Source organism: Megalopta genalis, chromosome 14, assembly GCF_051020955.1.
Source record: "Megalopta genalis isolate 19385.01 chromosome 14, iyMegGena1_principal, whole genome shotgun sequence".
NCBI classification, from domain to species: Eukaryota; Metazoa; Arthropoda; class Insecta; order Hymenoptera; family Halictidae; genus Megalopta; species Megalopta genalis.
Window position 1 is genome coordinate 9,238,558 of NC_135026.1, and position 24,013 is coordinate 9,262,570.

General features: G+C 39.3%; 1 protein-coding gene across 4 annotated transcripts in view; it reads left to right on the plus strand.

Annotated features, from left to right (window-relative positions):
* The window catches only part of LOC117225653 (uncharacterized), a 1,038,968-nt gene that overhangs the window by 498,504 nt on the left and 516,451 nt on the right, over positions 1-24,013 (plus strand). For all 4 annotated transcript variants that reach the window (XM_076526304.1, XM_076526306.1, XM_076526305.1 and 1 more), the window contains one exon: positions 6,773-6,807. The gene's annotated coding sequence lies outside the window, so the exon portion shown is untranslated. The remainder of the gene's footprint in view (positions 1-6,772; positions 6,808-24,013) is intronic.

Genomic DNA, 24,013 nt, shown 5'->3' on the forward strand with positions numbered 1-24,013 from the left:
CCGCCACATCACTATAATATAATTTACAAAACTGCACTATTCTTTCGCACTTATAAAAATAAGTCCAGCGATCGCAACTTTTTTAAAAATACTGAAAATAATTCAAAACAATACTTCACACACACTTATCACACGTTTCTATTTCTTTTACACTAAGCCCCGCAATTAATTTCCTGAGTACAGCGACTTACGCCACTTTCAAAATAAACATGTTTGTTATACCGTTAATTAGCAAAACTTCTCTCGAACAAATCTCAATAGTTCTCAACTTATCGATCGCAAATCTTTTTAAAATGAAAAGATACCGTTCAATTGTAATTAGTGTTACCATTAACTCGATTTTATTGAAAAAGTGACCTATGCCACTTTCAAAATAAACGGCTCATTTCGTGGGCCTAAATTCTTCTTCCGCGCGCGGATCGGCGAGTTCCGGCGGCCAGACGAGCCGGCGGGCGCGTTCATCGCGCGCGACGCGATGAGCGTATCGCGTCCGAAAATCGCGGCATACGTGTGCAATTGGTTCGAGAATTCGAATATTATCTCTGTTTATTGGATCATATTAACGGGCGGGAATTCCACGGGGGTTCAGCTTAAACAGGGGAACAAAAAAGGATCGCAGCCGGCGGCTCGCGCGGCCCGGCAATTTTTTCACCGCGGCCCTTCGCCACCCCCCCCCCCCTCCTCTCCCGCGCTCGTTCATGTTTTTTCACGGTGCGCGCGATTCCGCGGATTAAAGCACGAAACATTTCAAAAATTATTCGTCGCGTTTAAACGTTACGTTCGTTCAATCGAAAAATGGAAAAAGGAACAGAGAGAGCGCGGATCCTGAAATACCTGAAAGGAAAAAGTTTGAATAATTTAATTAGCCGAAAAACGTTCGGCGAAACGTTTCCACGGGCGTTTCCCCAGCGCCGGTCGTGTGTGGGCCCTTTCGCCGATTTTTATACAATAATATTCCGTATGGCTGTGCGCGCGATAGCGTGCTATTAGCAACTCTGAATAATTAATCCGCATACCAGAGGCTTTAATGAGAAAGGTTCCCGAACAATCGCGCGGCGCCGTGCCTTTTATCCGAATTCGGCCAAATAAAAACATCGGCCCGATGCTTGCTCCAATTCTCGCTCGCACTTCGTTCCCGCCGATTTAACCGCGAACGCGTACAAAGAGTTCCATTCGTGATCATAACAAGTCACTGTTGCGGCGATCGTTCATTTTCATAACATTCTTCGGCTTTTGATCGATACAACGATACTATTATAATATGTATTATAAGGTGGTCCACTTGAACGTTGTCATATAAATAACTAATTCGATGATAATATTTTTGTTTTTTTTTATTTAATTTACAAAAAATGTTTCATATGGAACTTGACTGGTCTCGAGAGACGAATACGATGCAGAAAGTATCTTTTGTTCAAGATCACTTTTCTCGGAGTCTTCAAGGTCATCGATGTTGACTTGTGCATAATGTTCATTATAATTATAATGTTACATATTTATAATGATAGAATAATAATAGAATAATATTAAACTTATTGCAGCGATTATAATGCTAGAATAAAAGCTTAAGAAAAGAGATTCAACAAAAATGAGGTCATCTTAGTTGAACATGATCCAGGAGCCGAAATATAATAGAATAATAGAATAATATTAAACTTATTGCAGCAACTATAATGCTAGAATAAAAGCTTAAGAAAAGCGATTCAACAAAAATGAGATCATCTTAGTTGAACATGATGCAGTTACCAAAATATAATAGAATAATAGAATAATAGAATAATATCAAACTTATTGCAGCAACTATAATGCTAGAATAAAAGCTTAAGAAAAGCGATTCAACAAAAATGAGATCATCTTAGTTGAACATGATGCAGTTGCCGAAAATTTCCTCGCCCAAAAGACGTTTAAAAAATCGAAATTTTTATTAAAAACTGAGAAGCATTCGCGTAACAATTTTTTGTTAAGATCATAGATCGTCGAAAAACCGACACATCCGTGTCGAGTATCAGCCATGAGAACGAGCCTATCGGAAGCCCGGCGAGGAAACAACGACGGCTCATGAAAAATTGAATATTGGTCTAAGCAATTCAAGCAAGCCCAGGTTCTCGAGATCACATTCTCCAGGAACAGTGAAAGTCCCGCGAACCAGAGCGTAGAGTCGTTTAATTATGAAAAATCCGTAAATGGCTTTTGTGTCGAGTGAACGGGCCGTCGAGGCCCCTCGACGATACAAACGGGAACACGGCGAAATAAATTCCGTTCGGGAACAAACGAACCCCGCCGCCGTTAATTGTTTCGTTCGAACACGGATCTACGCCGGGACGCATAATTGGTCATAAAGAAACAATCATTATGCAACACTCGGAAGGCCGCTTAAAGTGATCGCGTCTACTATGCGCGGGACAGAGAAAGGAGGAGAGAGGGGAGAGAGAGAGAGAGGAAATCAGCTTCCCACTTACCGTTAAACGAACCGTGTATCGATAACCATCGATAAATCTGAAGGCTTTGGTTTGCCTCCCTGTGTGCGCCGTTGTTGAATAGGCAACGCGACCGTCCGTATTTCCCTGTGTTAATACGTTCGGCACAAAGGAACTCTCTTCTCTCTCTCTCTCCCACAAACGCGTTTCTCTCGTCGCTTCGCGACATTATTAATTGCATCATTATCCCCCGCGCGCTTGCTCGTAGAGCCCAAACAAATGCTAATCGGCCGAACACACGTCCATCCATCCCTTATTTACCGTTCTCGACGAAGCTGGACACACACACCACCCCCGTCTGCGATTATATTCTCGCAGGTCGATTCGCGATCGATAATATAATCTGTCCCTCCAAACACTGCCACAATAATCACTTACTTAAAAACGCACGAAACGCTGTGTCTCGAAAAGTAAACTATGATCAGAAAGAAACAATAAAAAGCGATGAGTTAGATATACCTTGACGAGAGATTTTTTTTCTAAATATGTTTGAGACCTTGTTGTATACATATATTTTAAGACACAAGTTTATATGAAAGTTACAAGGAGAATTAGGAGAATTTTTCGAGTCATGTGCAAGCGCGAAAAACCGAAGTTTTAAGCGCGGTACACCCATCCAAAACTGCGGACCCCTGGGGACTTTGCTTAACCTTTGTGATCGACGGTCGGGTCGATACGAACCTTTGCCGAACTGTGTCGACTTATGTGCGGATTATTAAATAGTACTTTATAGACACTGGACTATTGTGTGTTTTATTTGAAATGTTAAAATGATGCTGTTTTTAACGATGCATACGCGATTTTGAACGTAAAATATCTATCTTATAGAACGACGAAATTATGAAAGACGAGATAATGAATTGTGACAATATTTTAGTTGTATTTTCTGAGATGTGGAATTTCTGAAGTGATGCTCGATAATGGTATTTTTTGTTTAAAGGATAATAATACAAAAATACAGTTGTATTTTGGAACAATACAAATTAACGGAAACTATTAATATATGAATAATTCGATATAAATTCTATTAAATTGAATGGAAATATAAACTATTAAATTATAAATTATACATAACTTTATAATGCATACTATTAAATCAAATATGAACTATTAAATTATAGATATCAATGATGTCATTCTGAATTAAATGTAATATTAATCTCAATAAAGGCAAATATTAAATTACAAATTATATACGAATTATTATATAAAATATGAACAGAGTATAATTTTTTTAAATTTGTCACACAATGCGTGACGCTCAAGTATTTGTTTAGACAACGATATTTACCCGCAACGATGCTTCCAGGGCCGCTGAAACAGCACTGCCGGTGTTTTTCACTCGAGATTCGAGTGAAAACGTGAGAAAATTGAATTGTCTTCGCCGGCACATTCGCAGACCGAACTTTCCCTATCCGGCCGCGTATGAACACTCGATGATTATTTAAAAAGCGCCGCGAAACTCTTCAATTTATCGATCCGCCCGGCCGAGTAGTTTTTTATGTAGACTGATGGGGGAAATTGCGGTCCTCCGGGTGCCGTTTAGAGTCCGCCGGCGAACTTTTTGTTCCGTTTACACGCGGGCGAATGAAATACGGCCGCGAACCAAGTTCCGCGGGGCCAGCCCGCGCATCGGCGGCCTTATGCAAAACGGGCGCGCAGATTCGATCGCGCGTCGCGCCGCCGCGCGGTTTCATCGCCGTAAAAATAAGAAACTCGAGCGAAAGTTCGTCTCAATCTCTGTCGCGAACTTGTCCGTCCGACGGCCGACAGTTAAAACCGGCTTCAAACAATTACTCCGAACTCGGTTGGACAATTTATTTGCAAATGTTTAACTCCTTTATGCCGGCCGAGCCACCCCCTGCACCCCCTCCCCCTTCCCGCGTTACATTGACAAACTTCCGCGATCTTGCTTCGACCAACAATATTCGTTCAAACTTTAATACAACGTCAAGTGCCACCGGCGAGTCTGCTATTTTATATGCAACGACCTAATACTGACGTTGGAACGACATAAGCGGCCGCCGGGACCAGTGAAACATTTTTATGTTTTCCAAACGACTGACGTTTCTTTGAAACATTGTGTTCCCGGCGCAGGATTCTCGTGGACAAAATCGTTGCTGATTTATATTTGCAAGATAGACTGAAGTTTCAGCGAAACTTCGTATTCTTGGTATAGATTTTTCTGGGCAAAATTGATGTCCACTGAAATTTCCAGAACGACGATAATTTCTGCGAAAAATTGTGTTTTTAGTATAGATCTTTTTGAACAAAATTGATATTGACTTAAATTTCCAAAATTTTTTGGGATAGATTTTTATAGACAAAATAGCCATCGACTTGTATTTTCAGAATCATTAAATTTCTGCGAGAAATTGTGTTTCTAGTGTAGATTTTTCTGAGCAAAATTGCATTAGCTAGTTCACTTCTTGAAAATGTTGTATATAATTAAATTTGTCTAATTACTAAAGTCCGACTTTATTTTAGTTCTTGCACGAGCATATAGACGCAAATTGACGCTATGCTATTTTTTAGGAATTTTATTATAGTCTAATAATGCCAGAAGATAATTCTACTACCACTAAAAATGCCAAGAAGTTGAAATAATTGTTGTATATTTTTTTCTACAAATAGCAAGATCCTAAAATTGATCCCAAAATTAATTCCTAAATTGACCGTAGAATTAAACCTTAAATTGATTCTAAAATTGATCATTAAACCAACCAATAAATTGATCCACATAAAGTCAGCTTCAAATATTCAAAAAATAATAAGCAGACCGTTTCCAAATATCTATATTTCTCGACATAAAAGTATAAATTGCACTGACCTCGTTTCGGGGCCTCAGATCGGTAATTTATCCCTCTATTTTTCGGCAAGAAAAACAGGGCTGTTTAATAAGGATTTCGCAGGGAATATCGAGCGACATTTCCGAGGCAATTGCGCCCTTATTAATTCCTTGATTTCTGCGACAACGTTCCGTATTTCTCTCTCCCTCTCTTTGCCTTTTTTTCTCTCTCTCTTTCTCCCCCTTTCTCTGTTTCTTCCCCCTCTCTCTTACTCCCTCTCTCTCATTCTCTCTTCCTCCTTCTCTTTCTCTCTCTTCTGTCCTTCTCGCTCTTTCTCCCTCTCCCTCTTTTCTCTCTCTCTTCTCCTATCTATTCAACTATCTTTATCCCACTTTCTCTCTCTCTCTCTCTCTCTCTCTCTCTCTCTCTTTAAACGCGATGAATCGGCCCGAGCGAAGAATCGGGACAAAAAGACACGTGTCTCAATGGATTATTTGTGCGCGACGGAAACGGGAGCGACAAGTGAATAACGCGGCAACGAACGATCGCGGTCGTGTTGCGTTAATTATCGCGGCGCGAAGTCGCGTTTCAATTTTCCAGCAGCTTTCTCGCCGAACGAGCGGGAAGAAAAACCCGAAGGAGATCGGCTCCCCTGCGGTTCCGGACTCGATTATAATTATCAGACTTATTACCGTCGTATTTACCAGCGAGATCGAACTGTGCGCATTGAATTTTATTTGAATCGAAAGTCACGTCGTTACGATCCTCTACGACGTTACATGTGCATTGAATAATTAACGCATTAACCAAGTTTGTCCAAAAATGATAGAACCACCACACAGAAAGTGGTAGTTTTAATCTATCTCTTCGTTTCAATTCATTTTAATTTAATTACTTTTATTATTGTAATTTATTTTAATTCAATTTATTTTATTATTTTCATTTATTTTTTCATAAATTAAACGAAACAGGAGGCTATTTAGAATATAAAATTTAAAAGTAAAATAAAACTATGTTTCGAAGCAGTGAAATTGATATGTATTTCTTCATAAATAAAATAACACAACATCTTTCAATTAATAATAATTGTCATGTGAATGCTGTGATTAGGGATGGAAATTTTTTAGACCTAGGCCACTTCAAGGTCATGATATAGTGCATCCCTAAGCTTTTTCGTCTCAACTACTATTAATTATAAGTCATACGAACCTAATTACAGTATCATTGTTCGTGAATAAAAAAATTGTTCAATTTATTAAAAATAATATTACTGTTCGAAGGATCTCGGAATCGATCGCATAATTGACACAGAAAATCTTCAGCTCGATACTAAAGCCACCAAAAGTTCCAATTGTTAAAATTTGTAATTCATTATTAATTGCAACAAACGTAAATTAATAATGCCTTTGAGCTATTGCATTTTCGACTGCATCCACGGAATATTAATTAATATTTATTAATTATAATATTTATAATTTAACAAATATTTGTTATTCTCTGTTTCAGATTCAGGAAGATAACCATTAAGCAACAACGTTTCGGTGAGTAAGGAACTGTATTGAAAGATTCTCATTAGTTGCATGACTGCATGCGAGACGAAGATAAGTGTAATTTAAGCTGGATTCAGGTTAGATTCCAGGCCGCGAGCCTAAGACTTCCTGGAGCTTTGAACGTTAACCTAGACCCCGTGTAACAAAGGGCCAAAGCCAAAGACATATTAGAGTCCATTGACCATATGGTTACGGGCGAGCCAAACCACTCATGCCAGAGATACTTAGAACGTTCATAGATCCTTGGGTTAGGCTTATGATGATATTTAGATGCTTGAAGATTGGCGCCCCCCACCCTGGACTCTCTGGAAGACTTAAATAGCATTTAGAAGTCAGCAACGTCCTTTGCTCTAGAAAGTCACTAGATGAGGATACTAAAATTTAGGTTAGGTGTGAAAACTATTAGATGTAAATCTAGAAGATATCTATATTGTTAATTAGCATTTGGAACTCAGAAGAGCTTTGCTCTGTTGGTATACTTTTTAGGTTTATTACTCTATAAAGTCTCTAGATGAGACTATTAAGATTTAGGTTAAATTAGAGCACTCTTAAACCTAGATCAATAGGTTATGTCAAAGTTATTTATCCAACCCTTAAATCTAAAAGATTTGTACATTATACTCATTGGTATTTAGATGTCTGAAGTTTTTCTGTACAGCATTCATTTTAAGTTCATTGCTCTAAAAAGTTCCCAGTTAAGATGAACATAACCTAAATTCTCGATTTTAAGCGTACATAACCTAACTTGAATTTTGAGATTCTTAGGTCTAGATTTATGGACCTCATATCCAACTGATACAATCTTCAGATCGACAGTATCTCTAAATTATTCAGCAGTCTTCAGTTTGCTCTAGAAGGTTTCTGAATGGGAATAACATAACCTAAATTGGATATCGGGACTCTCAGGACTAGATCCATGGACTCCTGTTCTCGCCCTTATGATTCCTCACCCACTCTCAGAAACAAATCATCCAACAGTTACTAATAAACATTGTAACAGTTACAAACAACAATTACCAATAAACATTGTCATCTCATACACGGACGTGATTACCGTTACATAACCTACAATAAGCTGTTACATAACCTATAGTAAACAATTACATAACCTATAATAAACTGTTACATAACCTATAGTAAACTCTTACATAACCTATAATAAACTGTTACATAACCTATAGTAAACTCTTACATAACCTACAATAAACTGTTATATCACCTAATAATAATAAACTATTACGTGACCTATAATAAATTCTTACATAACCTATAATAAATAGTTATATCAACAACAATAATAAACTGTTACATAACCTATAATAAACTATTACATGACCTATACCCTAAATTTATTGACATTCGCGTTACGTGACATTCGTCACATATTACAACACGTATCATTTATCGCGTTTACCGGATACTTTTGATAGAATTCGATTGCACCGTTACACCGATCAGTGGACAAGAGGTCCATATTAGACGCTCGACGCTCCACAAATATCCGGCAGCGTCATTAATTGTCTACGACCGCGCGGCAAGTCTTGCAGCTGGAAACCGTTGATGCCACGAGTTTACGCGGCGTTTAATATTCACGTTTGCAGAGGAAAAAAAAAGAAGCGGGCCATGGCAAACAATCTGAGGGACAAGGGCGACCGGGAACGCGAACACGAAAACAGTATCGCGAAACCGAATGCGAAAATATCCGGTTGAAATGAAACTCCTGTTGATTTCGCTCGGTTTTTTAAACCCGGAGCCAGAAGATCTCGATAAACACGGAACCGAAAACCTCGTAAAATCGAGAGAGTTATATTCGTAATTAATTTAGTGTGCAGCTTCGTGCAAACCTCGCGTTTCCTCCCGCTTCCTAGTGCGAGAGAGAGAGAGAGAGAAAGGGGTAGGAGAGAGGGAGGGAGAGAGAGCAAGGGAGGGGGGAAGAAGAGAAAAAGCCACGCAATAAAATCTCGCACAAATAGTTCGTCGATTCCGGGACACGTAAGGAACAAATCCAATTATATTCCGAGCGTTACATTGAATACACACCGGCGCCGTAGAAGTGAATCGATCGGCCATAGCCGGCCGCCAGATTCCCGAAATTAGTTTCAAAAGACCCAATCACCCGCGAATCCTCCGCGTTCATTAATAACGTAACCCGTGTAATGAATTTTCGGTGGAGGCCAATCAAAGGCCCGGGCATAAAATAAATAACCGAGCAACGAAAAATCGGCGGAGGAGCCAATATGGCGGGGCCGCCGGTGGGAGGGGGGGGGGGGGGAGCGGCCGAGTGGGAGAAGCGACCAGTTACCGGGCAATTCTTACGGGCTCGGAATCGCGTGGCTTTCGAATGTAAGAGTGCCTCGGAGAGTCAAGTGGCCATCGCGGACGGCGAGGCTCATTTTCATAAATTATATTAATTCGCCACGCCGGGGGCAACCGGTTGATTGGGTGACACGTTCTGCTGCGATAGTCACCTCTCCCTCTCCCCCTTTTTCTCTCTTTCTATATTTCTCTATCTCCCTTTTCCCACTTTCTATATTTCTCTCTTTCTTCCTTCTCTTTTTCTATATTTCTCCCCTCGCCCTCTCTCTCTTCTTTTTTCTATATTTCTCCCCTCGCCCTCTCTCTCTTCTTTTTTCTATATTTCTCTTCTTGCTCTCTCTTTATCTTTTTCTCTCCTTCTATATTTCTCTCCCTCTCACGCTTCTTCTCTCCTTCTATATTTCTCCCTCTTTCCCTCTCCCTCTTTTTCTCCCTTTCTATATTTCTCTCTCTCTCTCTCTCTCTCTCTCTCTCTGGATCTCTCTCCCTTTCTCTCACTCTCTCTCTCTCTTTGAATCTCTCTCCCTTTCTCTCTCTTCTTGGATCTCTCTCTTTTTTTTTCTCTCTCTCTTTCTCACTGGACCTCTCTCCCTTTCTCTCTCTCTCTCTCTCTCTCTCTCTCTCTCTCTCTCTCTCTCTCTCCTGTGGATCTTTCTCCCTTTCGCTCCCTTTCTCTCTCTCTCTCTCTCTCCCTTTAACTCTCTCTCCTCTCTCTCTCACTCTCTCTCCTGTGGATCTTTCTCCCTTTCTCTCTCTCTCTCTCTGTTTCTATATTTCTCTCTCTTTCTGTTTGTCTCTCTTTTCTCTCTTTCTACATTTCTCGCTTTTCCTTTTCTGTTCTCTTTTTTTATCTGTCTCTCTCTCTCTCTCTCTTAAAAACTTACAAAACAAAGCAAGTATGATAATATTTGCAAGAATTATGAACAGCTGAATTTGGTACTATTTTTTGGTAAACTATTATCCTTCGTGCAGCAATAGTTTTAAAAACAAAATCACCAATTTCCTTATTTACGAGTAACGATATTATAATTATGATTCGTATAACTATTTATGAAATTTTTGGAATTGCTATTTTTTAAAGGGGCACCATCACTTTGGACGCGCACTGATAACGGAGATAGTCAAGCAGTGTTGCCAACACCGTAGCACTGTTAGGTTAGGTTCTATCGTTTCGAGGCGCATCTTATTTCTTTCTCTCTTTATCCCCCTCCCTTTGTGTCTCCATCGCCTGTCCACGTTTAACCAACCTTAATATCTCTCCTCCTTTCCCCGGCAAGACTGCCGATAGGACAGGTTTTCGTATGATCATTAAAACCGTGAAATATGGAGTGTCAGCGTCGCCGTGATTATTACAAGTGGCCTAATCGGCATAAAGGCGTTAATTAAGAACGACGCGCTCTCGCGGGATACTGGCCGCTACGTGGGTCCGGATCTTCGATCGAAACACCATCGTGAAAAACATTGTCGAACCCGATCTTATGATCCGGGCGTTTGTAAATTGTTTTTTTAGCGAGGCTCCGGTGACTTTATTAAATGCAAATGCGAGATTGCAAATCGGGGACCCCTTTCTGCTCTTGTTTCTTAAGATTGTGCCACGATTTTTGCTGAAATTATTTGCTTCGTTCGTATACATACTCGGAACGATAATAATTATTATTCGATGCAAGCGTTCTGATATTTTGTCGCTCGAATTTCCAATTATTCTACCACATGATTATCCTCTTTGTTAATCGAGCAACAATATTTTTCGATTAAATTGTAACTTATTGTTCTTAGGATCATTTATAATTTTGCTTACAAATTGTTTTCGATACTGTTTTCAAAATACTACTAGTCTAGTCGCTAGCATTTCTCGTTTTTTTTTTCGTTGCATTTATCTGATAAATATACAAAAATTATTGTTTAATTCTTAAGACAATATTACTTATACTTATACACTCTTACACTTACACTCTTACACTCTCACACTTATACACTTATACACTTATATACTTATACACTCAATTCTCATAGTACAGAAATATTTAATTTGAACAAATAAAGAATTAATTGAATTTAAACGAGTGAATTTCGTATGTCTTGTAAATATTAGTTGCGATATAGAAAAATATAAAGTTAACTATGCTTGAACGTGAACAAACGGCACAGTAATCGGCTGAACCGCCACTAACCGGCTGCACACTGCTCTAATCACCGTATCAGTTTCTCGGCAACAGCTCAATGAACTGCGGCGGGTGTTAAATAAATATCTTCGTCGATTTTTCCGTTCGCTTCGTGCGAACGCGCGAACAGCGGGGTTCGAGAGGTCGAGCGTAACGCGCGTGGCAAATTGAAAATTCGCAGCCGGCCGAAACAAAAGAGGTGTCCCCGGCGCTAATCACCGGTACAACGCAATTTAGATAAAACCGGTTATTTTCGCTTAGATACCCCCTAGGCGTGCGCCGCGCGCTCGTAATCTATGGCGGGGCCGTTGTAAAAATGTTGTAACGCCGCCGCGCCGTTCCGCAGCGACGCCTGTTCCGCGTGTAAAAGCGAACGCTAACTTAATTTATACACGTGTTTTATCTCGCGGCCACGCAACGCCCAAAGAAACACAATGCTTGTTTGTCAATTCGGCCGTTCGCTTCCACGACGACTGAAAAGTTCGTTAATTACCGGGGACCCCGTCTCGAAACTTGATTTCTCTTTTTTTCTTCTTCTTTTTTTATTGGCCGACTCTCTGCCTCCCGGCGTTTCCGAAGACGATACGGATATTCGCTGTTTCCGTGCCTGCTAATGACGCGATTTAGCGCACGTGTCGCTGGTCTCATTGAACGATCGATAGTTTATTCTGTATTCGCGATTTATTGCCTCGGTTAAGTGTACGGAGGTGTGCGTAGTCGCAGACTCGAAGTAATTTTTACGATAGATATACGAAAAATTAACAAAATCGATATTTTGTTAAGGTTATGTTATTATCTATAATATGTCCTTATTATCTTTATATATATTAACTTATAATTTATTATTTAAATAGATGTTTTAATTATTATACAAAATTTTATTTTATTCTACCCTTTTATTTTATTCTATCCTTGTGTATAAAATAAAATAAAATGTTACATAAAATAAGATCAAATAAAATTTGATTTTATGTAACGTTTAATTAAATTAGCATTTTCATTGAAAATGTGCATTACCATTGAAGGAAACTATCGACGAATTAAAATCGGAGAAAGTATAACCTCGAGAAAAATATTCCATTGCTCATAACCAAATTATTTCGTCACCCGATATATAGTAAAGAAGTCGTCGTGGCCTGATTTACATCACGTTTGGGCTCGTTTTAATCGGAATAATCTCAGCTATCCATCGATGCTACAGTTACAAAGATAAAACCAAAATTAGTGACAATTATTTTGTCACCCGGTATATGTATAGTAAGAAGTTCTTTGTCGCACGATTTACATCGCGTTTGGGCTCATTTTAATCGGGACAATCTCAGCTACCCATCGATACCACTATTATGAAAGTAAAACCAAAATTAGTGGGAATTATTTTGTCACCTAGTATATAATAAGGAAGTCTTTGTTGCCTGATTTACATCACGTTTGGACTCATTTTAGTCGGAAGAATGTCAGCTATCCATCGATGCTACAATTACAAAATTAAAACCAAAATTAATGAAAATTATTTTCTCACCCGCTATGCATATAGTAAGAAGCTCTTTATGGCATGATTTACATCGTGTTTGGGTTCATTTTAATCAGAATAATCTCAGCTACCCAAAGATAACACTATTACGGAAGCAAAACCAAAATTAGTGAAAATTATTTTATCACCCAGTATATGTATAGTAAGAAAGTCTTTATGGCCCGATTTCCATCGTGTTTGGGCTCATTTTAGACAGAAAAATCTCAGCTATCCAGTGCAGCTGAAATTATAAAAGTGAAAGAGAACTTAGACAAAATAGAATCTGATAATGTTAAAATTATTTCGATACGCGATATAATTTCTAATGGCGCCTCATAGTCGCCACTCGAATGCAAAGGAATAATACGAATATTATAAACATAATCTTTACTAGCAATTTAAGTGTTTATAAAAATTCAAAAATGTATATTTCAGTGAAAATTAAAGTTTTATTCGTGTAAGTTTGCCCCAAGGTACGCCGTTCCTGGCCCGCGAATAATCTGCCTCGGCGCGCACAGAGCCATCTCCGAAAGTATTCACGAATATATAAATCACGGAAATTTACGCGCGTGACATTTTGAAGCGGCGCCCGTTCGAAAACACGAACCGCGGCTGGGGTAGGAATTCTCGAAGGGCCCGGTGGGACCTTTTCCAGAAATGATTCAGCGTTTGCACGCCGGATTCCCACAGTCGCGAGCCGGTGCCGTGGTCGCGGGACCGCCAGCGGAGTGGGGAAAGCTGGGCTCTCGGCTCCCACCAAGCCAGTCCGCTTTTAAAGAGTCGCGCGGGGCCCCGTGGCCGCTCGAGCTGTTCGTTTTCTATGGATTTACATTATTTACAAACTGGTTTCTCGCGATGTGAAATAAAAATCGTGGCAGCCCCGCGAAAAAACCGCCGAAAGACGGACGAGCCTCGGGAGTCCCCGCGACGTATATGTACGTCAAGTACTCCGAGCGGGCCCCGATTTGTCTCCGGTTTTTCAGCCCCGGCACCGCTTTTTCTCGGGTCCGAGAAAAAATTCTTGACGATGCGCGGTGGCCGATTTCGCTGAATAACTACCTGAGAAAACGAAAAATATTGATGCCCGAGTTTTTCTCTGAGCCACTTTTTTTAGAAAATTTACAAATTTAATAAATTATACATTAATTAATTGATTCAACTTTTATGCAATTTATAGATCTCATAAATTATATATTCATTTATCGGATTTTTTTATTTTTATAAAACGTATAAATTTAATTAATTGTTTATTATTTTATATTAGTTCATTAAATTTTTGTAAAATTTCTAAATTTAATTATTTAAATTCACAATTGTTTAAGTATATACTGTTTTACTCATTTATTCAATTCTTATAAAATTGATAGATTTAATAAATCATATACTCATTTATTAATTTATTAAATTTTTATAAAGTGTATAAATTCAATAAATTATATATAAATTTTTGCAAAATTTTTCAATGCTCGTAAGAATTTTCCTGTCGGTTTTAATTCAATTACGCAAATATTTGAATGTCGGGACCGATAGGGACTTTTGGCCAGCTATCTGTCAAAATCGACCACCGCGCGGCGGCCCTGGACCCTGATCTAGCGTCTCTCGGAGTGGTTCACCTTGATTCACCATGATTTTCCTTGGGCCTTATTTTATCCCATGGACGCAATTAAGACAATTTTCATAATTATTACGATTTCTAATTTCACGAATTAGTACGAGCGGTTAAAACGCCATCATCCTCGTCAGGGCCGTAAAACGCGTGGATGGTTTTAAAGGTGGGGAGGCAAGACCGTGTTATTAAAGTTAATTAATTAAACACCCCGAGCAGCTGCGATGAAATTAGAACGGGTTCGGACGGCATTGATTTTCCGACAGTTTTATCTCCGGATAATTAAATCTTTGATCGGTCTTTTTAGTGCGCGGATAATGGCCTTTGTATAAACAAAAAGGTGGATGAAAATGGCGGCTCGCCTGGGCATTAGCATAGTCGTAAAATTATTAATATAGTACGGGCTCGTAAGAAACGAATGCTGCGTGGGATTCGAATTAAACCGGAGAGACTTTATTCGGTCCTGTGGAACACGTCTCGTAATCAGTTGCATTCGAGGCGTTCAATTCTTTGTTAAAACGATTTTCTTTTTTAGTTGTCGCGATTGCTTCATAAACTTCTCCAAGCTGATTGAATAATAACGCGGTGAATTTTTTTCGTTATTTTGCGGTTCAAAAAGTTCTGCGAACATGAAACGCATTAATTTAAAAAAAAAAGAATACGTATATTTTTGTACGTATAGTATATTAAAGTAAAGATTGTTTAAAAAATTGTTTACAAAAAGGATTTCAATGAAATTTAGATATGTTATGCGGATCGATGCTTTGAACAACTTTTTCCTTTACGAAAATCGTCGATCCACCTTAGTTTCCGAGATATTAGGAAACAAAAGTAGACCTAATCGTGGCCTAGCCCAGACCTAACCCAAAACTGATAACAACTTGAAAACGCAACAAAAATTCTTAAAAATACCTTTGCTTGTACCTAATATTTATTTGTTAACGTTGTAAGTATAGGTTAGGTCTGAATTAGGTCTGGGTTAGGCCTAAGTTAGATCTGGTTAGTTCTGGGTTAGATCTAAATTAGGTCTAGGTTAGGTTATATTGTAACCTATAAAAATATTTATTTGTTAACATTGTAAATATAGGTTAGGTCTGAATTAGGTCTGGGTTAGGCCTAAGTTAGATCTGGTTAGTTCTGGCTAGATCTAAGTTAGGTCTAGGTTAGGTCTCGGACAGTTCTGTGTTTGCACAATAACGATGGTACTTCGGCGTTAGTATCACGAATTTTATATAAAATAAAATTTTATAAAAAATAAATTAACGACTAAATGAGCATGAACACATCAATGCAGAATTTATGCGACGTCAAGGCGACGTGTGTCCGCCGTGCCGGTTGAAAACATGGCCAAAATTGGCGCACTTATGTGCCAATGGATAATGACACTTAATCCTCGTTTTGGACCGCGAGCGTTTGCGCGAGTTCGCAAATTCGCGGGCTGATTCATGGCGAATGAAATTACGCGGACGTCAACTTTCCGCTTAATCGCCGCGCTAAAAGAAACTTTCCAATGATTCGTTCAGAGAAGCGCGTAACTGAAAACGTAATCTCACATTTGCCGCTGCAATTATCGGTTCCGTTTAACCTACTTTGGCGAGGTTCCATTTTATGCCGGAGTATCTAAATCGTCACTTAATTACACAATTTTCGAAAATCTAAATAAAATCAATTGCTGTTACACTAGGAATAACGCAAAGACTAACAGTCGTACAGTACAATAGGTCGTAATATAATAAATAAACGTGCAAGTAAAAGTTTATTTTCACTCATTTTGGTTTCACTTTTGCGATTACAGCATCGATGAATAGCTGAGATTCTCCTGATTAAAATGATTCCAAACACGATAGAAATCGGACCACGGTGATTTTCTTACTATATACTAGGTGGCAAAATACTTTTCATTTATTTTGGTTTTATTTTCATAATAGTGGTATCGATGGATAGCTCAGACTATTCCGATTAAAATGAGTCCAAACACGATGTAAATCAGATTACAATTATTTCCTTACTATACACCGGGTGACAGAATAATTTGATCGCTTTGAATGTTTACTCGTTCCTGCCAATATCCACGAATATCAAAGAGAAATACTACTTGATTCGAAAGAGCAAAATGTCATACAAACAAAACTCTTTCGAAGATCATACTTTGCGCGATTTTAATTCGTCGATGTTTTTTTCAAATCGCAGTATCACTGTGACGTAATAGATGACTTCAGAGTCCACGATTAGTCGTCAGGATGTGCTTTGCCCCGGCATTCCTTTAAAATATCAATAACAAGTAAAATATTCAAAGTGATCATGTTATTTTGTTCACCTGGTATATGATAATCAGCTGTTGAGTACTTGGTTCGAACTTGGTCCGATTATGGTCGTGTTTGTACTCATTTTAATCGGAAAAATCTCAGCTATCCATCGGTGCTACGATCGTCAAAGTAAGACGAAGAATGCGTTCGTCGAATAAAATCTTCTACAATAAATTCCTCGAAAAATATTTAAGAAAATATACGGAATAAATCCACGGAACGTATCGAATGAAATTTTGTCGCGTAAATTTAAGCGAACGATTTCCGTGTAAATTTAACCGTACACTCCGCGACGACATTCGCAGGCGAACAACTCGAACAAAGCGAGCCGGTTTAGCTCGTTTCCGGTGCTCGCTCTGGAAATAATAAATTCATTAAGGGACCGTAAATCGGATGGTGCAACAGATACCGGTAAAAATGCGTTCGAACGGTAGGGAAATCTCCTCGGGTCCGTGACCGGGAGGAAAAAGCATCGGCAACGAAATACATAAATAAGCTTGACCCCCTTTTACCCGGTGTATTTGCATATGCTAATACGGCGAGCGCTCGAGGAGCGGGCTGAAAGCTCGAAAACGGGCTGCTTTCCATCGATTCGCGTCCTTTTGCCGAGTACTCGAGTACTTGCTGTCTGTTAATGTCGTCACGCGGAACGTCGAATGCAATTTTAATTCGCCGGGGAATTTATTTGAACGACTCGGTTAAGGACCGGGATCGGATTTGTAACGCTTGTTTTAACTACTCGCTGCACGATCATTCGGCGTGCTCCGATTAATTCCGTTCGTTTGCCGCGGCACAATAGGAGGCTCTAAGTGAATTGAAAGTCCCGATGGACAATGATCCCGGAGTTAATGTGATATTTGTTAATGCGCTCCGATACCGGCGCAACGGCCACCAATCAGACGGAGGAATTTTCCGATGGTCAGCTGCGCGATATTTCGAACGAGCAAATCGCGATTAATTCTATCGGCTGTTTAACAACGGACACCGCCGGCACACCTGCGGACGCCAATCCCTCAGGCACACAGTGCGAGTGTGCCTTTGGGGAGCCTGGGTTATCCGGGACTGGTGTCAGGATTCTGTTTCGATGCTATCCGAAACACACTTGAAGAAAGACGATTGTTATGTTTTTGTTGAACATCATTCTATATAATCTGTAACAAAGCACGCTGATAGAGAAAGGACAAATAATTACGAAAATTTAATATATATATATAAACATGAATAATAAAAAATATATATAAATTAAGAGGATGCATAATTAAATATTGATGAAATAACAATTGACCGTAAATGACTTTTCTTGCATATTTTACTTGAAAATATTTTTTAAATATTTATATATCGCCTCTACAAGAATTCTACGAAAATAATACCATTGATTGTTAAATAGTTAGAAATTAAAAAAAAGATGAATTCATCAAATAAGAAGAAAGTACAGAATAAATGAAATGCAACAGTTCTGAGGTAAGCTTGGTTTGTTCTGCAGGAAGGTCGAAAGAAACAGATTTAATTTTTGTAACTACAACGCGCCGAATTGAAAAAAAAACTGAAAAAATTCATGAACGATAATTGTATCAATATATCGACGCTGTAAAAATACCAATATTATCGCTCTAGAACTACCATGTGAAATCCGTATTTTTCGATATCTTTTGAGGTTTTTGATTTTTTACAAGCAGGATTTTCAACTTAAAAATCTGAAAAAATGTTTGTATATGTATTTGGGTGTTTGACACGTGTCAGATTTTTCTCAGAACGTTTAAACATCATTATCTAGGGAAAATAGGCCAAAGTCTGGCATTTGTATAAAAATCCCTACTGCTAAGTCTAAGTTAGGTCTAAGGTAGTTTTGGATTAGGTTTAGGTTAGGTCTGACGAAAACTAAATCCTACCAACAAAATAACAGTTCGACATCTCTTTTTTATCACATTTTGACGATAAATACATCCCAAATATGATCTTCCTATGTCCTGTCACCTCGTTTGCAAGATCAACCGTAGCATCCGCAGGAAAGTCGTGAGCCAGTTGTCCAAGCAGAACCCCGTCGTACCGACGACGATAAAAAAGAAAAAAAAAACACGTCGGCTAATCGGTGCAATCTCAGAAATGGCGGCGAGAGGTGCGGCGCGGCGTCGGGATCGCCTCGGTCTTGAATTCCGTTTCGATTTTCGATCGAGCATCGTCACGGGGCGCACACGTACCTGCTCCTCGCCCACGTACACATGCATGTGCATAATAATAATAACAACGACGGTGGTGGTTGCGCGCCGCGAGAAAATAATGTGAGAACGATTTCTTCCCGGGCGCGTCATTATCTCCCTCTTTTCTGTTCGCGGCGATCGATCTGTCGAGCCGATTCCGAGCCGGACCGGACAACCCTGCAATTACTATCTATTATCTCCCGGCGTGGGTGTAGGTATAATCTCGCGATCGTGTCGAGAGCCACTCCGGTCCCTTCTCCTCCTGCCGGGCGACTCTTCTCGCTTCCTCTCTCCCTCCCTCTATCTCTCTCTCTCTCTCTTCATATTTCTATGTTTCACTCTCTTTCCATTTCTACCTTCCTCTCGCTTTTTATCTCTCCCCCTCCCCCTCTCCCGCTCGCGCTCCGTTTCTCTGTTTCCCTGTATCTCTCTCTCTCTCACTCTCTTTCCTCTCTCTCTCTCTCTGACTCTTTATATTTCTCTTGCTCTCTCTCTCACTCCCTCTCTCTCTCCCCCTCACTCTCTTTTTACCTCTCTCTCCCTCTGTATATTTCTCTCTCTCTCTCCCGGTCTCTCTCTTGCACTCTTTCTCTCTCTCTCCCTCTCTCTCCGTCTCTTTATATTTCCCTTGCTATCAGTTTTTATTCCTCTCTCTCTCTCTCTCTCTCTACCTCTTTATATTTCTCGCTCTCTTTCTCTCCCTCTCACTTGTTCTCTCACACACCCTCTCTCTCTCTCTCTCCCTCTTTCTATTTTTTTCTGTTTTTCTCACTCTCTTTACTTGACTCTCCCGCTCTTACATTCTCTCTCCCTCTCTCTCTCCCTGTCTCTCTCTTGCCCTCTTTCTTTCTCTCTCCGTCTCTTTATATTTCTCTTGCTCTCAGTTTTTATTCCTCTCTCTCTCTCTCTCTCTTACTCTCCCTCTCTCATTCTCCCTCTCTTTGCTTTTTCTTATTTCCCTCACTCTCTATATTTTCTTCACGCTCTCTCTCTCTCTCCCCCCCTCACTAACCGTATCTTTTTATACTTCTCCCGTACTCTGCTTATCTCGTTCTCTGTTTCTTTCTTTCTCTCTCTGTCTTTCTCTACCCCCCCCCCTCTCCCTCCCTATCTTTTTATACTTCTCTTGCACTCTGCTTACTTCGCTCTCTGTTTATTTTTCTTTCTCTCTCTCTCTCTCTCTCTCTCTCTTTGCCTCTTTATATTTTTCGCTCTCTCTCTCTCTCTCTTTCTTGCTCTCCTTCTGCCTTTCCCTGTCTCTTTATATTTCTCTTGCTGTCTGTTTCTATTTCTCTTTCTCCCTCTTTCCTTTGCTTTCTGCCTCATCATATTTCTTTCTTTTTCTCTCCCTCTCTCTCCCTCTCTCTGCCTATTTATATTTCTTGCTGGCTCTCTCTCTCTCTCCTTGTCTCTTCATATTTCTTTCGCTCTCTCTCTCTTTTTCCCTTTATATTTCTCTCTTCCTCCCTCACTCTCTGTCTCTTTATATATTTCTCTCTGTCTTTATCTTTATATTTCTCTCTTCCTCCCTCACTCTCTGTCTCTTTATATATTTCTCTCTGTCTTTATCTTTATATTTCTCTCTTCCTCCCTCACTCACTGTCTCTTTATGTATTTCTCTCTCTCTTTCCCTCTCACTTCATATCTCTTTCTATTTCTTCCATTCTCTCTGTTTCTGTTTCTCGCACTCTCTGTCTGTCTGTCTGCCTCTCTCTCTCCCCCCTCCCTCTCTCTCTCTGTCTCCGTCCACGCTATTTCGCTCCGCTCTCGAAACACTAACCTTCTTTAACGGAAAGCAGAGCAAACGGAGTGAGAGAGAGAGAGAGAGAGAGAGAGCGAGAGAGTGTCCCGAGTAGAAGAGCTATAAGACACCGTCCGTGCCGATGAAGAGAACGAGGAAGGTTACAATGGCAGTGTCGCGCGCCGGCAAGAAACCGGTCTTTTTGCGTCCCGGCTGGAAATCTTTCGCGTTTCCTGCCCTGCGACACCTCACGATCGTTCTCGCCTTCTTACTGCAACGAGGAGACCTGAACGCTGTGCAGCCTCTCGAACAGCGATCTTCAGGTCTTTCATAAGGCTGACGAGTTTTTCATTCACCGATTCACAGCGGTCCGAACCGAGGAACCAGCTGGTCAAAACGCTCTTCTTATGTATTTATCGTTCCATGTGTCTTCGTATTTGCTTTCTTTCTTTTAACAAATGGGTATAATTATAGTTTCGTATGTACCATGTTTATTATGGCTGGTGCCATGCGAAAACTATCTGTTGTATGCCGATGGTACCACTTTGGTGCCATTTTAAAGAACTGAAATAACATTTGAACTATATTTCTTGGGTGTTAAAAGGCAGCAAACTAACTATGGCATTGTGCTTATTTAACTAAGAATTAAGTACGAAAATTCTTGGATGACATATCTTAATTTTAGGAATTTATATTACCGCCATCTTCGAAATTTTTGTTAAAATCTAACATTTCCAAGCTATTGTGCCGACGTCAAACAAAAGAATCATATCTAAGATCTGCGGACGGCGTAGTGTTAACAATTGTTCAAGATGATACCTTTTAAAAAATATATTAACCGTCCGCTCTATATCTATATGTAATATTGAGTCGAAATAATTTTTATTTATCGAAAAAATGAAATTAATAATTAATTCAATGTACTTGGAAGTGCTATATCGAGTTCTGATAAAGGAAACAATGTTCTAAAAGGATTGAGTTGTATTCTGAAATTTTTTGGACACGATAGTGTTGCTAAAACCTAAACATAACAATACTACGAATTAAACGAGGACAGTTTTTAAACTATGAAAGCACACCGGGTGCTACTAAAATATGGCAAACTGACGCGTTTGTGTATTCACGTCGTTTTGAATAAGTTAGGTTAAGTGGTTGTTTAATTGAAAGTGAGGTTAACTTAGTGAAGTTAGGTTAGCTATTTTTGGAACTGTGTAAGGAGAATCTGAATTCGAATTGTGACCGCTGAAGATGTCATACCTATCCGAAAATTGACTGCAGAAGATACGCTGTTAATTATGTTTATTCTTGGCGCGATTGAATATTGGGAAGTTCTTCACCATTTTATGAATTGTCGAAGCATTTCTTAGTTCGTGGTCGCATTGGACGCGAATATGTTCCGAAGACACTCTGCGTGTAATTCTCACGGTGCTCTTAAAATGTCATATCATTAACAAAATTTATTGACTCGACAATGCATTTACAGCATCATGAAATAAAACTAATTTGGTTAACAAAACCGAACGTACATATGGTAGTTATAATTGGACATTGTAGTTCGCTTTCTTTAAATAACAGTGACTTTTGCTGTCAGAGGTCCGAATAACAGAGGTTCCGGAACATAACCTCAAATCGCAAAGGGTCCTTGCAAAAGTCAGTCTCATTATACATTTTCCTTTTGTTCTTTCACTTTTTAACGAAAACGTTCTGACAGAAAAGGAGCCATGTGAGAAATATTTAAAAACCAATAGCAATTGATGAAGTTCGGATAGTCGTAGTTCCAGAACATAACCTCAAAATCGCGAAGGATCCTCACGTAAATTCAGTCTCACAACACATCTTCCTTTTCTTCTTTCATTCTTTAAGAATAAAATTTCTGACAGAAACTCATATCAGACATGTTTAAAAAGAAGCAATAACAATTGATGTCAGTCTCACCATACATATTCCTTTTATTCTTTCACTTTTTAACAAACGATTTCTGTTAGAAAACGAGCCACGTGAGAAACATTTAAAAAACAGTAACAATCGATGAAGTCTGGACAGTCGAGATTCCAGAACATAACCTCAAATTGCAAAAGATCCTCATAAGAGTCAGTCTCTCGGTACATCTTCCTTTCCTCCTCTCACTTTTTTACAGAAACTTTTTAACAGAAAATATCATACTACAGTTCAATATTAAAAATGGTCTGATAACCAATGCAGTGTGTTTTATTAAATTTATCGAGAAACTTTTCGAAATCGTATACACGTACACGAAGGTAGAACGACGCGGAGACACAGAATCTCGTTCCACGATTATTTCGTACCCGTGGTTCGTAAACACGCGGTTCCACGTCACCGTGGTGGCAAATTATTATTTATCGGCTAATTCTAAGGCGCGAAGCCTAATCGACCGACGGAACGAATGCGCCACGGCCAATAAATTTCGGTTTCACCGGCGATCTCGTTCGCCTCCGATTGCAAATCGCCCACGCGGTCCGTTCTCCGTCCAATCGGTTTATACGACAGTGCAAATGTAGGCCAATAATGCCCGGTCAATTTTCACAGAATCCAAACGTTGTTACATTATATTACGATTGCTAACTTTTTTTCCAAGACCATTCGATGAAAACAAATATGTTTAATAATTAACATAAAGAACTTTGTTTTCGATGACCTTGAAACTATGTTGCAACTAGGTCACAATTCTCTTGTTTGTGACCATCGTGAAATAAATAGCATCTGTTACGTCTATAGTGGAAAAGTTGTTCGAAATGATGCCACATAGTTTCAAGGTCATCGGAGTGGGAGCAATAATGTAATCATTTTCTTGTTTGTAACCCACGTGAAATAACTATAGCTGTAGACCCATGTTAGAGAGAGAGAGAGAGAGAGAGAGAGAGAGAGAGAGAGGGAGACAGAGAGAGAGAGAGAGAGAGAGAGAGAGAAAGAGGGAGACAGAGAGAGAGAGAGAGAGAGAGAGAGATTTATTCAAAATGATTATGTTATTGCTGTTTCATTTAGCAAGATCTGCGTTAAGCGTGTGTAAGGTTAGGTTACATTACATGAGCCGCGTTAGGTTACTTTACATGGGTCAGATTAGGTTACTTCACGTGGCTCAGAAACAAGAAAATTATTACATTATTGCTACTTCATTTAGTCTGGATTAAATCTGTTTTAGATTAGATTACATTATGTGGGTCAGATTTTATCAGTCAGAAATTATCACATTAATATTTTATTTACTTAGGACGTCTGGTTTAGGTTAGGGTTAGGAAAGAGAACGACTGTTACATTGTTGCTACTTTGTCCGTTTATATTTCTTCATTAATTGGACACACAAAGATCGATTACTACTTATTGTACTACTGTGCAT